This window comes from Cyanistes caeruleus, chromosome 7, assembly GCF_971803275.1.
Source record: "Cyanistes caeruleus chromosome 7, bCyaCae1.hap1.1, whole genome shotgun sequence".
Lineage (NCBI taxonomy): Eukaryota > Metazoa > Chordata > Aves > Passeriformes > Paridae > Cyanistes > Cyanistes caeruleus.
Genome location: NC_141707.1, coordinates 29,673,713 through 29,691,037, shown reverse-complemented (window position 1 = coordinate 29,691,037; position 17,325 = coordinate 29,673,713). Strand labels below are relative to the sequence as shown.

General features: G+C 42.0%; 1 protein-coding gene across 8 annotated transcripts in view; it reads right to left on the bottom strand.

The window, feature by feature from the left end:
• The window catches only part of GLI2 (GLI family zinc finger 2), a 383,459-nt gene that overhangs the window by 183,132 nt on the left and 183,002 nt on the right, over positions 1–17,325 (bottom strand). For 7 of the 8 annotated variants that reach the window (XM_086897659.1, XM_086897657.1, XM_086897658.1 and 4 more), the window contains one exon: positions 10,215–10,357. The gene's annotated coding sequence lies outside the window, so the exon portion shown is untranslated. Of the gene's footprint in view, positions 1–6,129; positions 6,559–10,214; positions 10,358–17,325 lie in introns of those variants that run through there. The other variant, XM_086897656.1, reaches the window with a different exon arrangement.

Below are 17,325 nucleotides of genomic sequence, written 5' to 3'. Positions count from 1 at the left end.
ACGGGAAGTTTTTCCACTGCCATTGCAGGAATTAAGCTGTGCAGCTGACCATCCCTTGCAGATTCTGGGAAGAACCAGCTGGTCCCCTACTGGGGGTATTTGCCACCTCATGGGGGGGTGAGGGATGGTGACCACAGGGTGCTCATCTCTGAGGGCTGGACCCACGCTGGCTTCCGCTGTGCAGCGGAGCATCCCAGAGAACGTGTCCTCCTCTGAAAAGATTTCATTAGTTTCACCTGAATGAGTTATCTACACTAAAATCCTATATTTCACAGGGGATAGAAGGTTTTTTATTACTATTTCTCCCTGCCCTAGAAGCCCAGATTTTTCCAGTAGGGTTCATGCTGCTCGGCACAAAGTCCTCTCACTAGGTTTACAGACAGTTTAAGCTTGCAAGTGTCTGCTCATACAGAACAGAAAGTTACTCTGCACACAGAAAAACAGATGCAGTCCCAGATGTGCCATCACTGTACCTGAAATTACCAGCTCAAGTCCAGAGTCCCTTTTGTGGCTTTTAGATCATCTCTTAAAAGTACCGGGATTGATGCTACTATTCATTAGGACAGTCTTTGGGACTATTCTACAGGATTCTATGGTTCTGCTTCTGCTGGGATTTAGACTTAGCATTTAACATGGGGTAAACAGCAAAGTTCTTTAGAATCAAGAAACATCCAACTAATCTCTCAGGCAGATATATACTTCATTTTAACTCATTTCCCTACACTTACAAGCTGCACTAAATGCAATGAAATGAAATTAATGTTAAAAGGGGCATTTATTGAAAAATCTTCCAGTGACAGGTTCAGAAAGTGCCAGAGTTCAAGGAAATCGTTCCATGGAAAATGTTAGCAAAGCTTAATCATACTGGAAGCCACTTTTAATTACAGTTTTTTAAGTCCATCTGGGAAAAAAGAAGCAACTTAAATATGTCACCTGAGATGATCTAGATACTGAAACTATTTGTAAGTTAACAAAAGCATTTGCATCACAAAACGCTCTGGGGCAGCACCAAGGCAAAGCAGATGTGTAATGAACAAGGATCACAGCATCAAAACAATCAGGACTGTAAATAACTACTACTAATCTGCAATCATTTAAATTTGGATTTAATTGCTAGGCAGCAAATACATTTAATTCTTGAAGAGGTAAATGCTCTGCGGAATACACACTTAAAGGTATTTAGTGACAGAAGCACCACAGTCAAGAATCCAAATGTCAGGAGGGCAGAGAAAAGCAAAGGGCAGAGCTGGGGCTGCCATGAGTTCACAACTTTAAACAAACTTTTCCCTGGAAGAGAATTAATAATGTGGCCATCCCCACTGTACATACTGTAACTGCTGCAGGAGTGACACAATGAGGCACATGGGAGGCAAGAGGGTAATGACTATAGAACAAAATTCAATCTAGTGGCTAATGAATAAAAAGTTCCTTTTATTTCTCAGTTGTTTTTGGTTCATTAAATTTTCCACAGATTTGCAGAGAAGAAAACGTGATCAATAAACCTTGACAAAAGTGAACATGTGAAAAAGGCGAGAGAAAGGCACAGGAAGATAAAAGTGATATCCCGATCACAGATTTCAGAGGCAGATGACCAGAGCTCTGGGCTGCTGAATAATCTGAATAGACCATCATTTCTTTACAGCCTTTTACTTTCTTTTCCCTGACTGTTGGAACTCTTCATTCAATACAATAGTAAATGCACTAAAACTTTTTTTCTTATGCTAATGGTTGAAATCGGGCGCTCACAGTTAAAACACACTTCCCACCAACTTGTTTTCTTAAAAAAAAAAAAAATAACCTATTCAAGTTAAACTAAAATGTCAAAGACAGCTTAAGGCTTACTCTCACCATTCCTCAAAATTAATGGTTTTCTCCCCAGTAGATACAAAAAGAAAAGACCTGAATAAGGATAAAGCTGCAAGACTCTTTTCATATGAAAAAGAACACTTAGAAAGTAAAAGAAATACATCCAGTGCAAAGATCCTGGTACCTACAGTTCTAATTTGTATTGTTTCCTCTTAGAATATTTATAATTGCAGAAAGGTGACAGCCAATCACAAATAACTGTGAAACAATGAGTAAAGATTCACCAGTGACTAATGTATTTGGGCAGTCATGCCCATGACAGTATCAGAAACGCTTCCACTTATTACAATAGGAGCCCAAGGGAGCCTATTTTCAATTTTTTTCTAATTTGGGTGTCCACTTCCAGGCACTGAGGCCTCTTTTTGCTGTGGTACTGAATATTCACAAATCCCAAACAATTTCTACAGCTCTGACCTTCTGAATTAAAGAACAATTTTCCTGTTCCCTTTGTGTAACACATTTCAGCTTTAGTATATTTGGGTTCACTTTGTTTATAAGAAGTTAAAGGGTATGGGCTGTGGTTTTACAGTAGCCAAGAGTGAATGAACAGAAGTTCTGTGGCCTCTTCTGGACAACACACATCTAACATGTATTCACTCCCAACTGGAACCGGTCTATAGAAAATTTGACCTGATTACCCACTATTTCCATTCCAGTCACTTGTTCACAAGGGAAACCTGCAATTTTGCCTCCTGAACAATCAAGATTACCATTCTTATGCAATTCTCATTCCTTTTACACCAAACAAGAGTTAGTTTCTAGAAGATGCAAATAGTTGTGATCTGCTGTATACACAGGTCATGAACTGTGCATATTCCATGCATACACACAAATGTGTGTACATATATGTAGATATGCACAGGCATACATGTATTATTTGCCTTTAGAACACAAAGCCTTCTTGCTGTCATTCATACGAGGATTCATTCCTTGCTGTTATTTTATTTAGTGTTGTATTAATTAATTCCCAAATACCTACTGTTGTTTTGGTTTTCTTTAAAGGGATCCTGGCAACAGAGCTGATGTAAACCCTAAATACCACTTAATGCTTTGTGGCGAGTTGTCCAAATGTGCAACTGTTTAAAATATTTACCCAGGTACATAAGGGGGTTGTACAGCTCTCGAACAATGCCCTGGAATCTTTCCCATCAGTAAGAAAGCAGACAAAAAGCAGACACTGTTTAACCTCAATGCCTTAGCAGCAAGTGAGAAGTGCAAATATTGCATTTCTATAAAGCCCTAGAAGCTTCATAGAAATGGAGTGGCAACTAATTAGTTTGATGCTATAGTCACATCTAATGTTCTTAAGTAGCTTCTTTGAAAAAACTCGATGTCTTGAAATCCTTGGCCAGATTATTAAGTGGAGGCTTTGTGATGGGGCAATAGATAGGTGTTTGCTCCACAAATACATACAGATTTTGGTAACTGCTTACTGAATCCACTGCCTTCACTAATCTGCACTGGAAACTTCACTGTGAACAGAGCACTTCTCAGAGTACAAAAGCATGAAGTATCTGTGTACCTTTCAGACTACAGGGCAAACAATTGGCTTACAGTAGGCCACCAAAAACAGGGGCAGGCATTTAACCAAGTGTCTTCCGTACTTGCAAACTGAGAATGAGAATAATGCAACTGCTATTAGGTCATATGCTCTCCTCTATCCTTAAATTAAAAAAAAAAAAAAAAGATGGGTCCAAAGGACTGAGAAATTCAAACGTTCTGGTTAGAAGTATTGAGATCATGAAAAACATATTTTCAAGTCAGACAAAACTGCAGCGATCACATAACCCTTTCTGTACACAGCTGATCACACAGCCCCAGAGCCTGTACAGCATCTATACAACCGTGCCACGGGAAGTTGTGGCATAAACTTGTAAGATCATTAGAATCACAGAAAACATAATCAAAAATGCTTCTTTGACACAGAAGTTCAAACTGGTTTTCAAAACAATGACAAAAATACAGCTCATTATATATATGCAGCCAGAAGGCTGTCTTTTCTAAATGTGACTTCATTGTGACATTTGGGAATGCAAGCTGCTATACATTGGATGTCTGAGGTCAAGTTCTGTTCTCTTTTATCCAAGTATAACCTGGAGCAGCTTCAATGAAATTATGCTAGATTTATATTGACATATGCATCTAGTTCAAATTCTTCTATGGCTCTAATTTTTCTCTAATTGAATGACCTAACACAAATAGTATTTGTCCATCTGTATACATCCCCTCTGACACACTGGAGAAAAAAAAGAGAAAGACATTGAAAGGAAGTTGGAAACAGTCCTCGAGATCTGTTTTTCTTTGAAGAACAGCAGTTGCATTTCTGGGCACTTCAAAGTCACATACTTTAAGCAATAACAACATTCGAGATTAAGTGAATCTTACCTCAACTTGCTTTATAAAGACCAACTCTTTCACAAACACATACCAGAGGTTGGATATACACACACCTATAGATTAACAAGTTCATCTTCAGTGGATCAGGCACTTTTCAGTGCTACAGATAGGCCACGCTTTCAATCAAATGACAAATTTTCAAGAGTTGTTTACAATGGAAAAGCCATAATGAATTTCATTCGCTTCTTAAAAGTTGTCAGTTTGCAATAACATTCAATACAACATTTTTACTGCAATTCAAAGTTTGACAGGTGTCAACATTTCCTGACATTACAGCCAAAATATGTATTACCATATCCACCCATCAGAAAAGTTGAACCAAACCAATTTACCAATTGTAGTTGCTGTATGCAGCAATTATCACACAATTCAAACATACCAGAAGCATAAGCAATTTTTTATTTATTTAGCAAGATTCCCTTTTCCAAGTGAATGCAATTTCTCTTCTATTGAAATTAATTTTATTAGATTTAGAACTGAAAAAAAACAAACCAAAAGCAAACCAAACCCAAAAAGACCCCCAAAGTTTTTCTTAAAGCAAGGTAGCTAGAACAAACAGATAAAATCAGCAAGTTTTATAACAAATCAGTCTATTCCACTTGTGTGTATTTTGAATTTCATGGCTTATTTACTTAACTTTTTTGGCACCAACTTCACAGCCCATGCCAATACAGTATTTGTTTAAATGCTGTTTTATGCACATGCTAGTAACGCTTACTTTCAAATTCTTGTACATCCCAAGAGCCTCAATTGAAAAAAAAAAACAACAAAAAAACCCAAGAAAAAAGAAGAGGATTGGTAGGGGGGTAGACAAGGTTTTACAACTAGTGCCTTTATCCGTGGCCGTAAAAATATAAACACGATGAGCCAATAAAATGCTAATTTCTTTACGCACGGAGTTTTCCAGCACCTGGGGCAGTATGAAAGGCGGGGACAGCTATAGGCAGCCACAAGTTTGGCTGGCCCGGCCATTGGGTCACCCGGGCCGTGCAGCGGGGCCGAGCCGGGTCCCGGGAAGTTTTGAAGCCCTGGCTGCAGGTTGGCTAAATGAATAAATAAATAAATAAGCCCGTAAACCTCGGAAAAGCCGGCAGCAGGACCACCGATAAATCACCCTAAGCCCCCGCGCTGCAAAAGTCAGGTTTCCCAGGAAATGATGGCAATCACTTGAGGCAGAAAAGGCATCTAGATGAGCCCATCTCCCTCCCCTCCTCCCCGATTGTTTTAAAGCCACCGAGTCCGGGGGAAAACTCTCAACTCTCTAAGTCCTTAATAGGATTGGAGTCCGGGTCTCTCCAAGCCGCTCCTCATCACACAGGGATCAAGTTGCAGCAGGGAATTTTTTAAATTCCTCAGCAAATATACTCGTCGAAAGATTGCCCCTCCCGGATGGGGGGGGATGACAAGGAGGCGAGGGGGCAACTTCATTTTCCTTCTGAAAAGAAGGCAAACTCGATGCTGGCTTTGGGGAGCCCCTGCCGTCCTCCGGGACCCAGGGCAAGGCGGTCCCGGCAGCAGCCCGGGGCTGGGACTGTCACCGCAGCCCCCGGGAAAAACAATGGCCATGGAAGCTCGGTCCCGGCGGGGTGTGGATGGGGACAGGGGGGGACACAGCGGACACACGCGCGGCTCCATCCTCCCCGCTCACCTGCCAGGTGGGGGGGACACACGGCACGGGCCCCCCTCGGGCACCCGCTGCCAGGAGAAACCCCCACAAAATTCGTACCCTCCCTCACACACACCCCCCACCGGCGCAGGGCAGCTCCAACCAAAGCGGGAGAAGAGGAGGGGAAAAAAAAAAAAAAAAAAAAAAAAAAAAAGAATAAAAAAAACACAATGAAAAGACACAATAAGCATCAACTTTACCCAAAAAGCGGAGCAGCAAGTTTTCAGCAGACGAGCGGTTGCCGCGGAGCAGCGCTGCTCCTCCGGACCCCCATCATAAACTTGGGGGAGGGGGGCGTGGGAGGGACTTTCCCTCCGTCCTTCCCTTTTGTGCCTCTCCCCCGCTCCGCTCCTCGCCAAAAGCTGCCGCGGATGCCGGCGTTCTCCCGGCTGCGGCCGCGGAGCAGCCCCGCGGAGCCGGGCGGGGAGGGCCGCGGGCGGCGTGCAGAGGTGCGGGGCCGCTGCTGCCCGGGCGGCCGGCGGGACACGGAGCGCACACCTACACCGACTTTATGTATGTACACATAGATACACACACACGTACGCACGAAGGATGAAGTTGAGCAGCCTGCGGGAAGACGCTGGAGCGCTTTCAAGCCCTGACACAAGAGGAAAACTGGCTCTAGGGTCTGTTTTCTCTTCCACCCGCCCTTTAAGAAAAAAAAGGGAAATCTAAACCTTCCCACCCTTTCGGCGCGGGAGCAGCGCACCGCTCCGGATCTTCTCTCTCCTCCCCCCAGCCCCTTTCATCCGAGATCGCCCCCTCGCCTCGGCGAACCGCACCATTTCGGGTTCTGCGGGCTCGGGGGGATCCGCTCCGCCAGCCCGGCCCGGGAGCGCCGGGAGCCCCGCACAGCGCGCTCAGCTGGAGCGCATCTGCGGCGAACCCACACAAATCCCCCTTCCTCGGGGAAAGCCGCCCCCTCCTCCCCAAAGAGCACAAGTTTGGCCTGTGCAGATTCGCTCGCGCAGAGGCGGGGATGGAGCTGGGGGTGGCTTTCCTCCAACTTTGGTGGTTGCTTTTTCCCCACGAGTTTGCGCGACTTTTTCAAGCCCCCGCCCCGGCAGGGCTGGAGGCAGCAGAGCTCCGCGGAACATCCTCGCACTCGGGCGGCTTTACCCGCCAGGAACATCTAGGGGGAGAAACGCATTCCTTAAAGACTGCTCCTTAAACGCGATAAGCAACCTCACCGGAGCACGATAATCTAGTTTCGTCCTCCTGTTTTGGGATTGAGGCTACGAGGAGGGGAGAAAAATACTGCAAAAAAAAGTGCCCCGCTCCCAACCCCAAATATCTTAGCTTTTGCTCCGATCTGCATTAAACAGCAGTACCAATGAGAAACGCAGCAGCCTGAACTTGGACTTTGGCCAGGCTGGGCTTGTTATTTGATTTGTTTTGATTTCTTTGGCTACGGAATTTATCAAAAGTTTAAAACACAACCAGATGCTGTTTGGAAGGGTCACTGTGCTGTACCCCAGAGCAAGCTCAAACTCGCCGTATCATCAGGGTATCTGACTCCCGGCAGGATTATGGCCAGTACCATGGCAACCGCATGCCACATCAGCCCCCAGCTTCACTTTCAGTCCCTTGGGCAGTGTTAACATTTGCCAGCGGATTTGCCCGACACGCAGCCCAGGTCCGGGCAAGTGGAAAATGAGCACAAACCACTCACAAACCTTCCTCTTCCAGCCTGTGCAAAGCAACCTGGCTGGACTGCTCCATACTACAATTTTAATCTTAAAAACCAGCTGCCGATTTGGGTGCCTTCTGTTGGAAATCTTGCACAAATGCCTTTTTTTCCCCCCTTCTCTTTTGGGTGTCATTAGAAGGCTGGTAGTGACAACTGGCTCACCATGCACTGCCAAATCCCATTTATCCCGTTCAGATAGCCCGAGAAGGACTGTGAGGCAGATTAATTTGCCAACCACCAACATTGCAACTTTTTTTTTGGGTCAAAATCTCGCAATTATATGCACTCACTGTTCTATCTGAAGAAATTCCCTCCTCTCTCCCACCTCTCATGGTACATGTGCAGTTGGTGATGGCACAGCAGCCCAACCTTACCCCATCCAAGTGGACAATTTTATGCTGAGAGGAGTTTCATTGCACCTACTACTGATGAGCACCATGCAAGGGAGACCCAAAAGAAGGATCAAAAAAAGTCTTTGATCTCCAAAAAACAAAGCTCACTTTTATTCCCAGGTTACTTGGGAAAGATGACCTGGGAGCTTGGGAGATAGGTTAGAATAACGGGGTTTTGGATAGATTAAAATGACAAGCTGGTAAAATATTAATACTAGATATGTTCTAAATTCTTGCTGCACATTTGTAAACCTGTGTACATCCAGACTGTTGGCCAAGAACATATTTAAAATAAAAAGAAGGATTAATTCAGAGTTATGTAAAGAAAGACAGTTTTCCCTCCTAGAATTCTCATATGTCAGTCCTTTAGAAGATGGAGATTTTTAAACCTGAATGGAAACTCCTCCTTTTTGTCTGAAGGATGATGGCTGGCGATGGCTGGAGTTTTTTGTGAACTTTGAGATGGCTTTTACATTATCTGCCTGCTGTAGCTCATCTATCCTTCCCTCTCCTGCTCTGCTCATTCAACTGCCCTCTCTTAATCTTCCATAGGTGTCCAAGATTAAATAGACGACAGAATGACTGACATTTGGTGCACATAAAAGAACCAAAATATGAACAACGGGTCAAAGTGCAAACCTTCCCTCTGGTCTTCCCTCCTGCTCTCGTACAACTTGATAGGGATGAAACCAAGTAGGGATGTAAAGACATATGACAACGTGCACTTCCTATATCTTGCTGTAGCACGATCATGTGGATATAGCAGATATGTTCCAAAATGTTCAGGACTAAGGAAAGAGGATTTTTTAATCACAATTTTAAAAACCCTCTCACAATGATGAAAGACTGACATACCACCAGGTCCAGGATTACTAATCTGGGATCTGTCCCATTTCTGTTAGGTCAATGGAAAGAATCTGGAAGTTAGACAAGCCTCAAAAGGCACAAAAATGTTAAAATGTTAAATATGTTTGATATAGGTCTGAAAAAGGACTGTAATTCTTTATTAAAGTACATTTTTTAAAAAAAATTGTTGAAAAACCAATGGGGAATGCTTCATTCTGTTCTATTCGTGTCTACAGAATTTGATTCTATAAATCTTCATAAATCCTTTTGATAAATTAAAAAGCCCATTTGAGTATTCCAAAGTATACTCACAGGTAGAAGCTACCAGGAAAAAAAAATTAAATATGCTTCTCTTTTAGAACGTAGAAAATAATTACATGTGGGATGATCACTAGGAGATAGAAGCCTAAAACCATGTTTCATGCAACTCATATCTTTATGATGTCTGGTTTAAGTCCAAGTGGGAAGTAGTACATGACCAGTTCTGCCCTGATTTAAACAGCTGTACCAGCTTTGGGGTCAATGAAGTTGCACTGAACCTGAATGCACCAAGAATCTATTGAATGTAATTAATCACAATGATATTTAATGAATTAACAATGTCATGTGCAATGCTGGCTCAGAATTTTACTACGAGAATGGGAAAGATTTTTTGGCACAGTAAATTCCTTTCTTTTTCTAAAGTTGCCCTGTTACCTGGGGGAAATCGTAGCTGTGGGTAGACAATGAGACAATACTCATGGGGATGATATGCAGCTCTGATTCCTATCTGCCTCCATGTATGTGTTGTCTCTTGTTTAAAGCTTCAGTGTTAAGTTTCTCAAGGCAGGTGCTATCTTCTTGCATTTTACATTTTGATTAAGCCTTATTTTATTTTCCTCTCCCCAAAGTATAATGAAATTATAATTTCATTGCTAATTTCCTGAGAGTTCCTGCTTTCGTTTTTTTGTTTGTTTGTTTTTGTGTTTGGTTTGATTTGGTTTGCTTTGGGGAAGGAGGATTGAGGGGTTTTTTTCTCCACTGGAAGGATCCATTTTTGCCTGGTTTAATTTATATTGGATCATGAATATTGAACTAATACCATAAACTCTTCTATGTGTTTTCTGTCATTACAAAATTATACTTCTATGCTATATCAGCAAAGAAGGTGGTACTTCTGTTTACTGCAAAACTGGCCTGGAAGCCTGCCTGTCATTTCGGAGAGCATCAAGATCTTACTCAGCTTCAAATTGAAATGCCCTGCTAAAACAAGACCTATTCACATCACTATATACACTTAAATTTCTGCTTGTAAAATGATAGGCAAACCATTTGAATGGCATTCACAATGGACTAGGGATACACACACCATCCTTACTTGTCTTAGAGAAGGGAAGAAGCTTCTTCAAAGTGCACAGAGCCCATCATGTCTGTGTGGTTTTCAAGAAGTGCTGCACTTGTGGCTGCTCTTGCCAGACCCAGCTTATTGTCACATGGTGAGAGGTCCCTTCTCACTCAGGTCTGAAAAAGGAAGCACAATTTGCTCTAGGACTGGCAACTCCAAGCTCAAACTACAGAAAGTTTAATAGGGAAAGCTCAGAGATAAGTTATGCCTCTCACAGTGTTTCCAGCTGTAGAAAAGAAGCAGTGCATTGTGCTTATGTGGGGAAAGGAAAACAAGTGACCCTGCGGAAGCACTGCTTTCTGGCATAGATGTGAAAACAAAATGTGCAGCTTCTGAGGGGTGGTCTTTTCTCATAATCCTTTCCAATTTCTCATTCTTTATTCTTCTTCTCCCTGTCCCTCTGACTGCAGCCCCCTCTGCCATCCAGGAAAAGGGCCACAGGGCCTTGCCTGCCTGGGGGTTGAGGGGGGAGCAGGGCAGCACAGCAGCCTTGCAGAGCTCCTTTGGCTTTATCTGTCCCCTGCAAAATGCTTGATTTGATGAGGACCCAGATAACAATTCTCTTGCCCGGGGTTGATTGGGTTACTCGAAATCTGTTGTCTCCTTATAGGGAGGAGGGGAAGAGAGCAGGCACAGGAATGCACAGAACAGTAACTGGGATACCTGTAAATGGCATTGTGTGAAGAACTGCAAACAACTGGAATTGGCAATGAACAGAAAGCAAAACTCGGACACTGATATAAAGTCAATGAGATTTTTTGGAAGCTATATTTATATTTCATGAGGGAAAACTAAGAAGACTTTTTATTCTACTCTAGGAAGAGAAAAAATTGCTAGGTTTTGCAGAAGAATAGAAATCCTTGTCAGTACAAAATGTATAACCTGGTGCTGTACACATTATACCATATTGCATATACACAGTGTATACATACGGATGAATGATTTGCCCTGATGTTGGACTGCTGAAACATTATCTACTGTGGCCAGTGTCTGTAATAAAAGTTTGTGCTTTCCTCCAGCCAAAACTTTATCCATTTAAACTTCATAGTTGTATAACCATTAATTAGGATCTCTAATGCTTATCTAATCCAAGGCCAGATAAGGAATCCCTGATACAGCTGGAAAGGAAATCCCGATTCGTAGTCCCAAAGTCAGGCTACTAGATAATGCTGTCTTACAAAGAAATCCTTTGTCAGAGTTCAGTCTGCTTTATTCTGCCTTGACTTTAAGGGTATATAAAGCATTCAAAATTATCTCATCTTATTTATTTTTGTAAATCACTTTTTCTAAGTCTGTTGGAGGAATTACAGATCCTCCATGCTGGATCCTATTTCAGCAAAAGTGTGAACTCTTGTGCTAGTCCTAGTTTTAGGAGGCTGTAAAGGAATAAAAGGATTAGAAATAAGAATATGACCACATCACTGACATCTCATAGTTCTTGTGTACTAAGGGCCCCTTTCTCCAGGTAACACCTCCAGGGGTTGCAGAACAACAGCCATAGTTTTATAAGTACTAAGAGTTCTGGAAAGGGCTCCAATTTTTCAGTGCTCAGGTTTTCAGGGGTAGCCTGCCTTCTTCAGAAATGAGTGGTCTGTGAGTTATCTCAAGACAAGCATCCAAAATACTCATCCTTTACTGTAAATCTTGACTAACATCTTACGGTGATGAGCAAAGAATGTGGACACAGATATATGAAACTGCTGGCTGAACAGCATGAGGTGTCTGAAAACTCTATCAAGCCAATGTGAATTTTCATTACGTTTGTTGAATAATTGAGTGGCACAAACATCTGGAATAAGAAATGCCCCAAATCCCTAATTGATAGCCCCCTTATGTACTGCCCACAGAGGTCCAGCCCAGTTTTAGTGAAGAGACAAGGAACATTTGCAATCATACTTAATATATTTCAAATTGGTTATATTGTTTATAGATTGCATATGTCAAAACTGGTGAATTCTCTGGTGTGCTTTAGGATTTATGTATTCTAGTTCTTTGAAAGGTTTGTTCTTATTTGTTGCTACCTGCAAAAATATATATCTTGGCCCCAATTCACAGTGGAACAATGTTAGGTCATTATTCCTTGAATTGTTAGGCTGTAAAGAAGCAATTTCTCACTAACCTGTGACACAGGAAATTGTGATTCTGATGTCAGGTCATTGCTGGAGTTCCTTTTACAACAATCTGTTTTTCTGTCAGTAAATGACATTTATGTATTATTTCTAGAAAGTGTATGCTTCAGTATTTTTGTATGTATACATTCAATATTTCTCTTCTGCCTCTTATTCTGCATAGCTGGGAGTTTTAATATATGATTCAACTGATAAATAAATATATTTTGATTGATAGTGCAAATACCTGGCAGCTGAAACTAGTGCTATCTCAAAGTGCTTCTCAGAATAGTTGAGTTTCCTGCTTTTGTTTTCACTGCGATTTCTTTCATGAAGCATTGCAATGAATGATTAATGCTTGGATGCCCCTTTTCTCTGGATTCACTGCTGAACTTAATGTGTTACTTTGTGCTCTGCATGGAGGGAACACAACCCAAACTGCCACCATGGCAAGATTCTATACCCCATTTAATTGGGCTTGGTGTTAGGAACCACAGTCACTCATGAGCTTCAGAGCTTCCTGTGATGAGAATAAATATTTTTTACCAATGTACTGCAGCCTAATGCAGTTGTTTTCTTCTATTCATTTGAAATGGAGTAACACGTAAAACATTGGACAGCTGACAGTGTGCATATGTTTTACCAATAAATATGCATATTGACTACACAAGAAGTGGTTTACTGGCAGAATACATTTTACATATACTTAGGGGACTGATGATATAAAGCTACACATCCACAGAGACAAAAGTTATGTGCATTGAAACGCACGCAGCATCAAACCTTTCCACAGAATTAAAGCACTTCTCTCTCTGTTACTGGTTTTTAGGATAGTATGCACAGAAAGGGAGCTCTATAATACTAATATGATTTCTTTCTTCCAGAAACATCCCAAACATTTCTAAAACAGCCTAGATCCCACTGGCTTTAAACACAGGAGGTGATCTGTGCATGTCTCATGCACATCTCTAAGCAGATGGAATAAAGTCCTCAGTGGAATGTAATATATACATTAGGTCACATAACCATACACAGGATAAACATGCAACTTCTACACTACAATGTTAATGTCTTTCTCTTAAATGCAGTAGCTACTTAATTATCCAAGACAATTTAGATCTGTTAATATATTTACAGAAAAATGGCATCAGCAGAAGTTGACTAGCAAGGACCATATAAACTTTCAGCAAAGTCTGAAATTAATTTCTACCACCTCATAACCATCCATCCATTTCAATCCATTGTTTCTGGTGCACAGATTCAAATAAAGTTTCCCAAAACAGAATGAAAATGACAATATTTATACTAATAAACAAGTCAAGGTGAAATAAATTCCATCCCTAAAGACTTCCAAAATTTGGAGTGAACAAATCCTAGAAAATATACAAGTAAAAATTCTACACACAAGAAGAGAGAGTGTGCTACTAATGTGTAGTTTATTAATCTTTGATTTCCTCAGGATCAGCAATCAAATAATTATTCGGTATAAAACACGGAGGAAAAAAACCCCATTGTACTATGTTGGTATAAAAATGTGGGGTAAATCTGGTTCTTTGATAATATGTCCTCTTAATAGGACAATTAATCTTCTAGTATCGCTGCAAATTTCTCAGTTCCAGCTGGCAGAGCTGATATGATATAACCCAAATGCTAAATAACATGGTGAGAATGACTCAGCTAGGCAGTCCCAAGGAGAACAGAGCTTCCCCCCAGCCAGGAGCTTGTGGCGTGAACACATTCATACTGACCATGCTGATTCTAATCAGTGCAAAGAACAACAATCCTCTGTTCAAAGACCATCTAAAGAAGTTGACAAACACTGAATACAGCTCAGCAGTCCCAATTTATGAATATATTCCAAATATCAGGTAGAATATTGTTAAAAGTCCTTCTGTCATTTGGTTGCAGCACCCCTAAGCAACAGTAGGATCCCCCAGAACTGGGATGGTAACTCATGAGATCCTGATACAGCCCAACAGTTTGTTACACCCTGAGTCTTCTCTCAACACACTCTCCCCAAGCTGTCTGAAAACCGCAGTGTTCTGAAGTGAACAGCCAGTCAACATTTTCTTACACCTCTAAATTACATTTTGCCATTCTGACCACAGAAGAATAAACTGTGGTAAAAGTAATAAGGTACACCCTGAGGGATTGTCATTGCCCAGCCTTTTCCTTAACTTTCACAGAACATCACAGCTGGCGTCTGAAGTGTGTGACACTTTGGAAGACCATGACAAAAAGAGTCAAGAATCTACAAAGTATTACAGCAGAGCACTTTCCACCAGCCTGGGTTAGGTCCTTCACTTTCTCAGGGGTGTTGGGCACAGCTCACCTCAGCTCCTTTCCAAATGCTTTCTAGCCAATGTTCTTTTTCTCCAACTTTTCTAAGAGTTAAATGCCCAGGAAAAAATTATTTAATCAGGTTCTGGATGTGTCCAGAGAAAAATGCAAAGCAAACACAGAAGGCTGGAGCTGATGTAACCTGAGACAGTGCACAGCCTGTAGTCTGAAGGTGGAAAGCTCCAACTGTATTGTAGGAGAATAACTCAATGAAGGAGTGACGCAAGCAGAACCACGAGAAAGCCCACAATAACCAAACCCAGCAGTTCAGAAGACCACAGTGAGCCCTGGGCCTTGCATGAGTACAGTCCCTGAGGAAAGGGGCCATCCTAGACACAACGGCTTTCCTGGGAGCAAAGAGCTCCAGCCAAAAGTGTGGTTCAGGGATTGCACAATTTGCAACTGAGCTGCTGAGCTGCAGCCTCCATCCCCCCGCCCCCACCTTTGAAATGAGCTCCTGTGCACTGCAAAAATCAGCTTCCACAAAGCAACTGGGGATAATGAGCAGAAAGTACAGCAGACTCCGAGCATTGATGTTTAATTTTCTCAGCAGTCATCACTGGAATCACTGAATAGCAGGACAGGGCTCACACACTTCTAGTGCAATGCCAATAACACAGTCACAGAAACTGAAGTCAAAGAGCAGCTTTAAAACGCTCCAGTCAACACTGGTAACAGCTCAGCAAGGGGAGCTCAGCCTCATGAAGTGCTGCCAGCAAAGGGGAAGGGTTTAGTGACATTCCGGAGATTTGCACGGTGCTGTGGGGACTTTTACTGTAGAACATCTGGAAAAAGGGCTGGAAATGAGCTGCATATCTTTTTTTTTTTTAAATCCATTTTCCTAGATGTGAATTAGCTATCACATTTCTTTGATTACTTCAGTCTCTTGAAAGGGTATGCCAATTCTTGTTCCTACAAAATGGTTTGTAAGATATTTTGGAAACAAATGGTCAGAGACCCCACCTTGTACTTTATCTGAAGGATGTCCAAGCAAACATCGCCTTCTCACATCATGCTGGGCATCATCTCAATGCTGACCTAGCAGGAGGATTGCCATCAGCTGAGTCACCAAGACCGCTTCCTGCAGCTCTTCTGTGGTCCTTGAGGTATCCAACTCCAGAGCAGCACTGACCTTGTCTGACCTCAGAGGGTTTTGGGAGCCCAGCACAAAGAAATTTCCATGTGAGCCATTCTCTGGGGGACTTCTTTATTCATGCTAAGCTACATTGTCCCACTGCAATGGGTAAAAGGTCATGAAGAGAAGGAAGCACAGTAGGTATCTTCCTGTATGGAAATCACATTTGTGAAGATGATTTTACAGCACCCAGCACAGACACACTTAAACAGTAGCTCAGTTGTGGTGCAGTGCATGGGGAGAGTGTAAAACCCATGACAGGCAGACCTGATGGAGTGAGGTGTGGAGATGCATTCACATAAGCAACAAGAAAATCCTCTGAAGCTTTCCATCCTGTGTTCTTGGTATACATCACATCTGCTCCAGAACAGAAGACTATTTTAGGCACAGTTTATGGAGGTTTAAAAAATGTTATTGGGACTATATTTTGTATCCCTTTGCCAGTAAAGCCAGATGACTGCACCATGAGCTAGATCTCCAGATGGTTTAAATCATGGGTCTTGCTCTAATTTGCTCCAGCAAAGGATCTGGCCCCATGAGTCTAACTACACGAGGTAGATGAAGCTATAAAGAATGTGCCAAATGAGCTAAAATAGCTTTTCTAAAAATAAATACCATAACAGGACTTCCAGTGCTACACATAGGCATTAGGTCTGTCAAAATAGAGTTGCCAGTCCCAGGCATTCAAAAATCATGAGTTGGACATAAGGCTGGCTTTAAAAAGCCCACAAGATTAAAAAGGAACAAGCAAACAGTAATACATATGTACCTCTTTTGGTTTGCATTCTTGGTGTTTTTGAGTCTTCAGGACAAACCTTAAAGCTTTCTCTGTTGTTTTTTGTTGTGGTTTTTTTTTTCCTTTCCTCTTTTTTTCCCCCCCTTGAAAGCATCAGGGCTAGAAACTTGCTGCTAAGAAAAGAATGTTAAAAAAAGAGAGAGAGAGAAAGATTCTCATGTAATTGCCTGACTTCAGAAACTAAGCTTTTAAGAAGAATATCATGAGACTCATGATAAAATCATGAGAGTTGGCAACACTATTAGTGAGCTGGAAATGATATAAAGCTCCCACTTCTGCAGTCTATGAAGTATTGGACTTTTAGTCACAAGCTTTTTATGCACAGAAAACCTGTCACTGCCATATAACTGGGCTTTTCATTGCCACAGTCTTCAGATTTCCATTAGATCAATTCAGATAGTTTCTAGGGACCTTCTGTTTGTATGCAGTCAAAAAATACTTGGCAACAAAAGACTTGCAGCAAATTGCAGATGGACACAAATGGGAATGGGCTTGAAGCAGGCTGGGAGCCTGAATGAAGGGCTACATCTGGGGGAAATGAAGTATTTCTACACGGCTGTATTTGCTGGACTTGTACAGCTCTCTGAAGAGCCAAACCCTCCCCCAGAGATGGATCTGAAAATCCACTTTCTACACTGAAAACTAGTAGGATCCAGGAGCAGGAAAAGAAAAAACAATCCCAGGGAATTGCTTTGGCAACTTGAG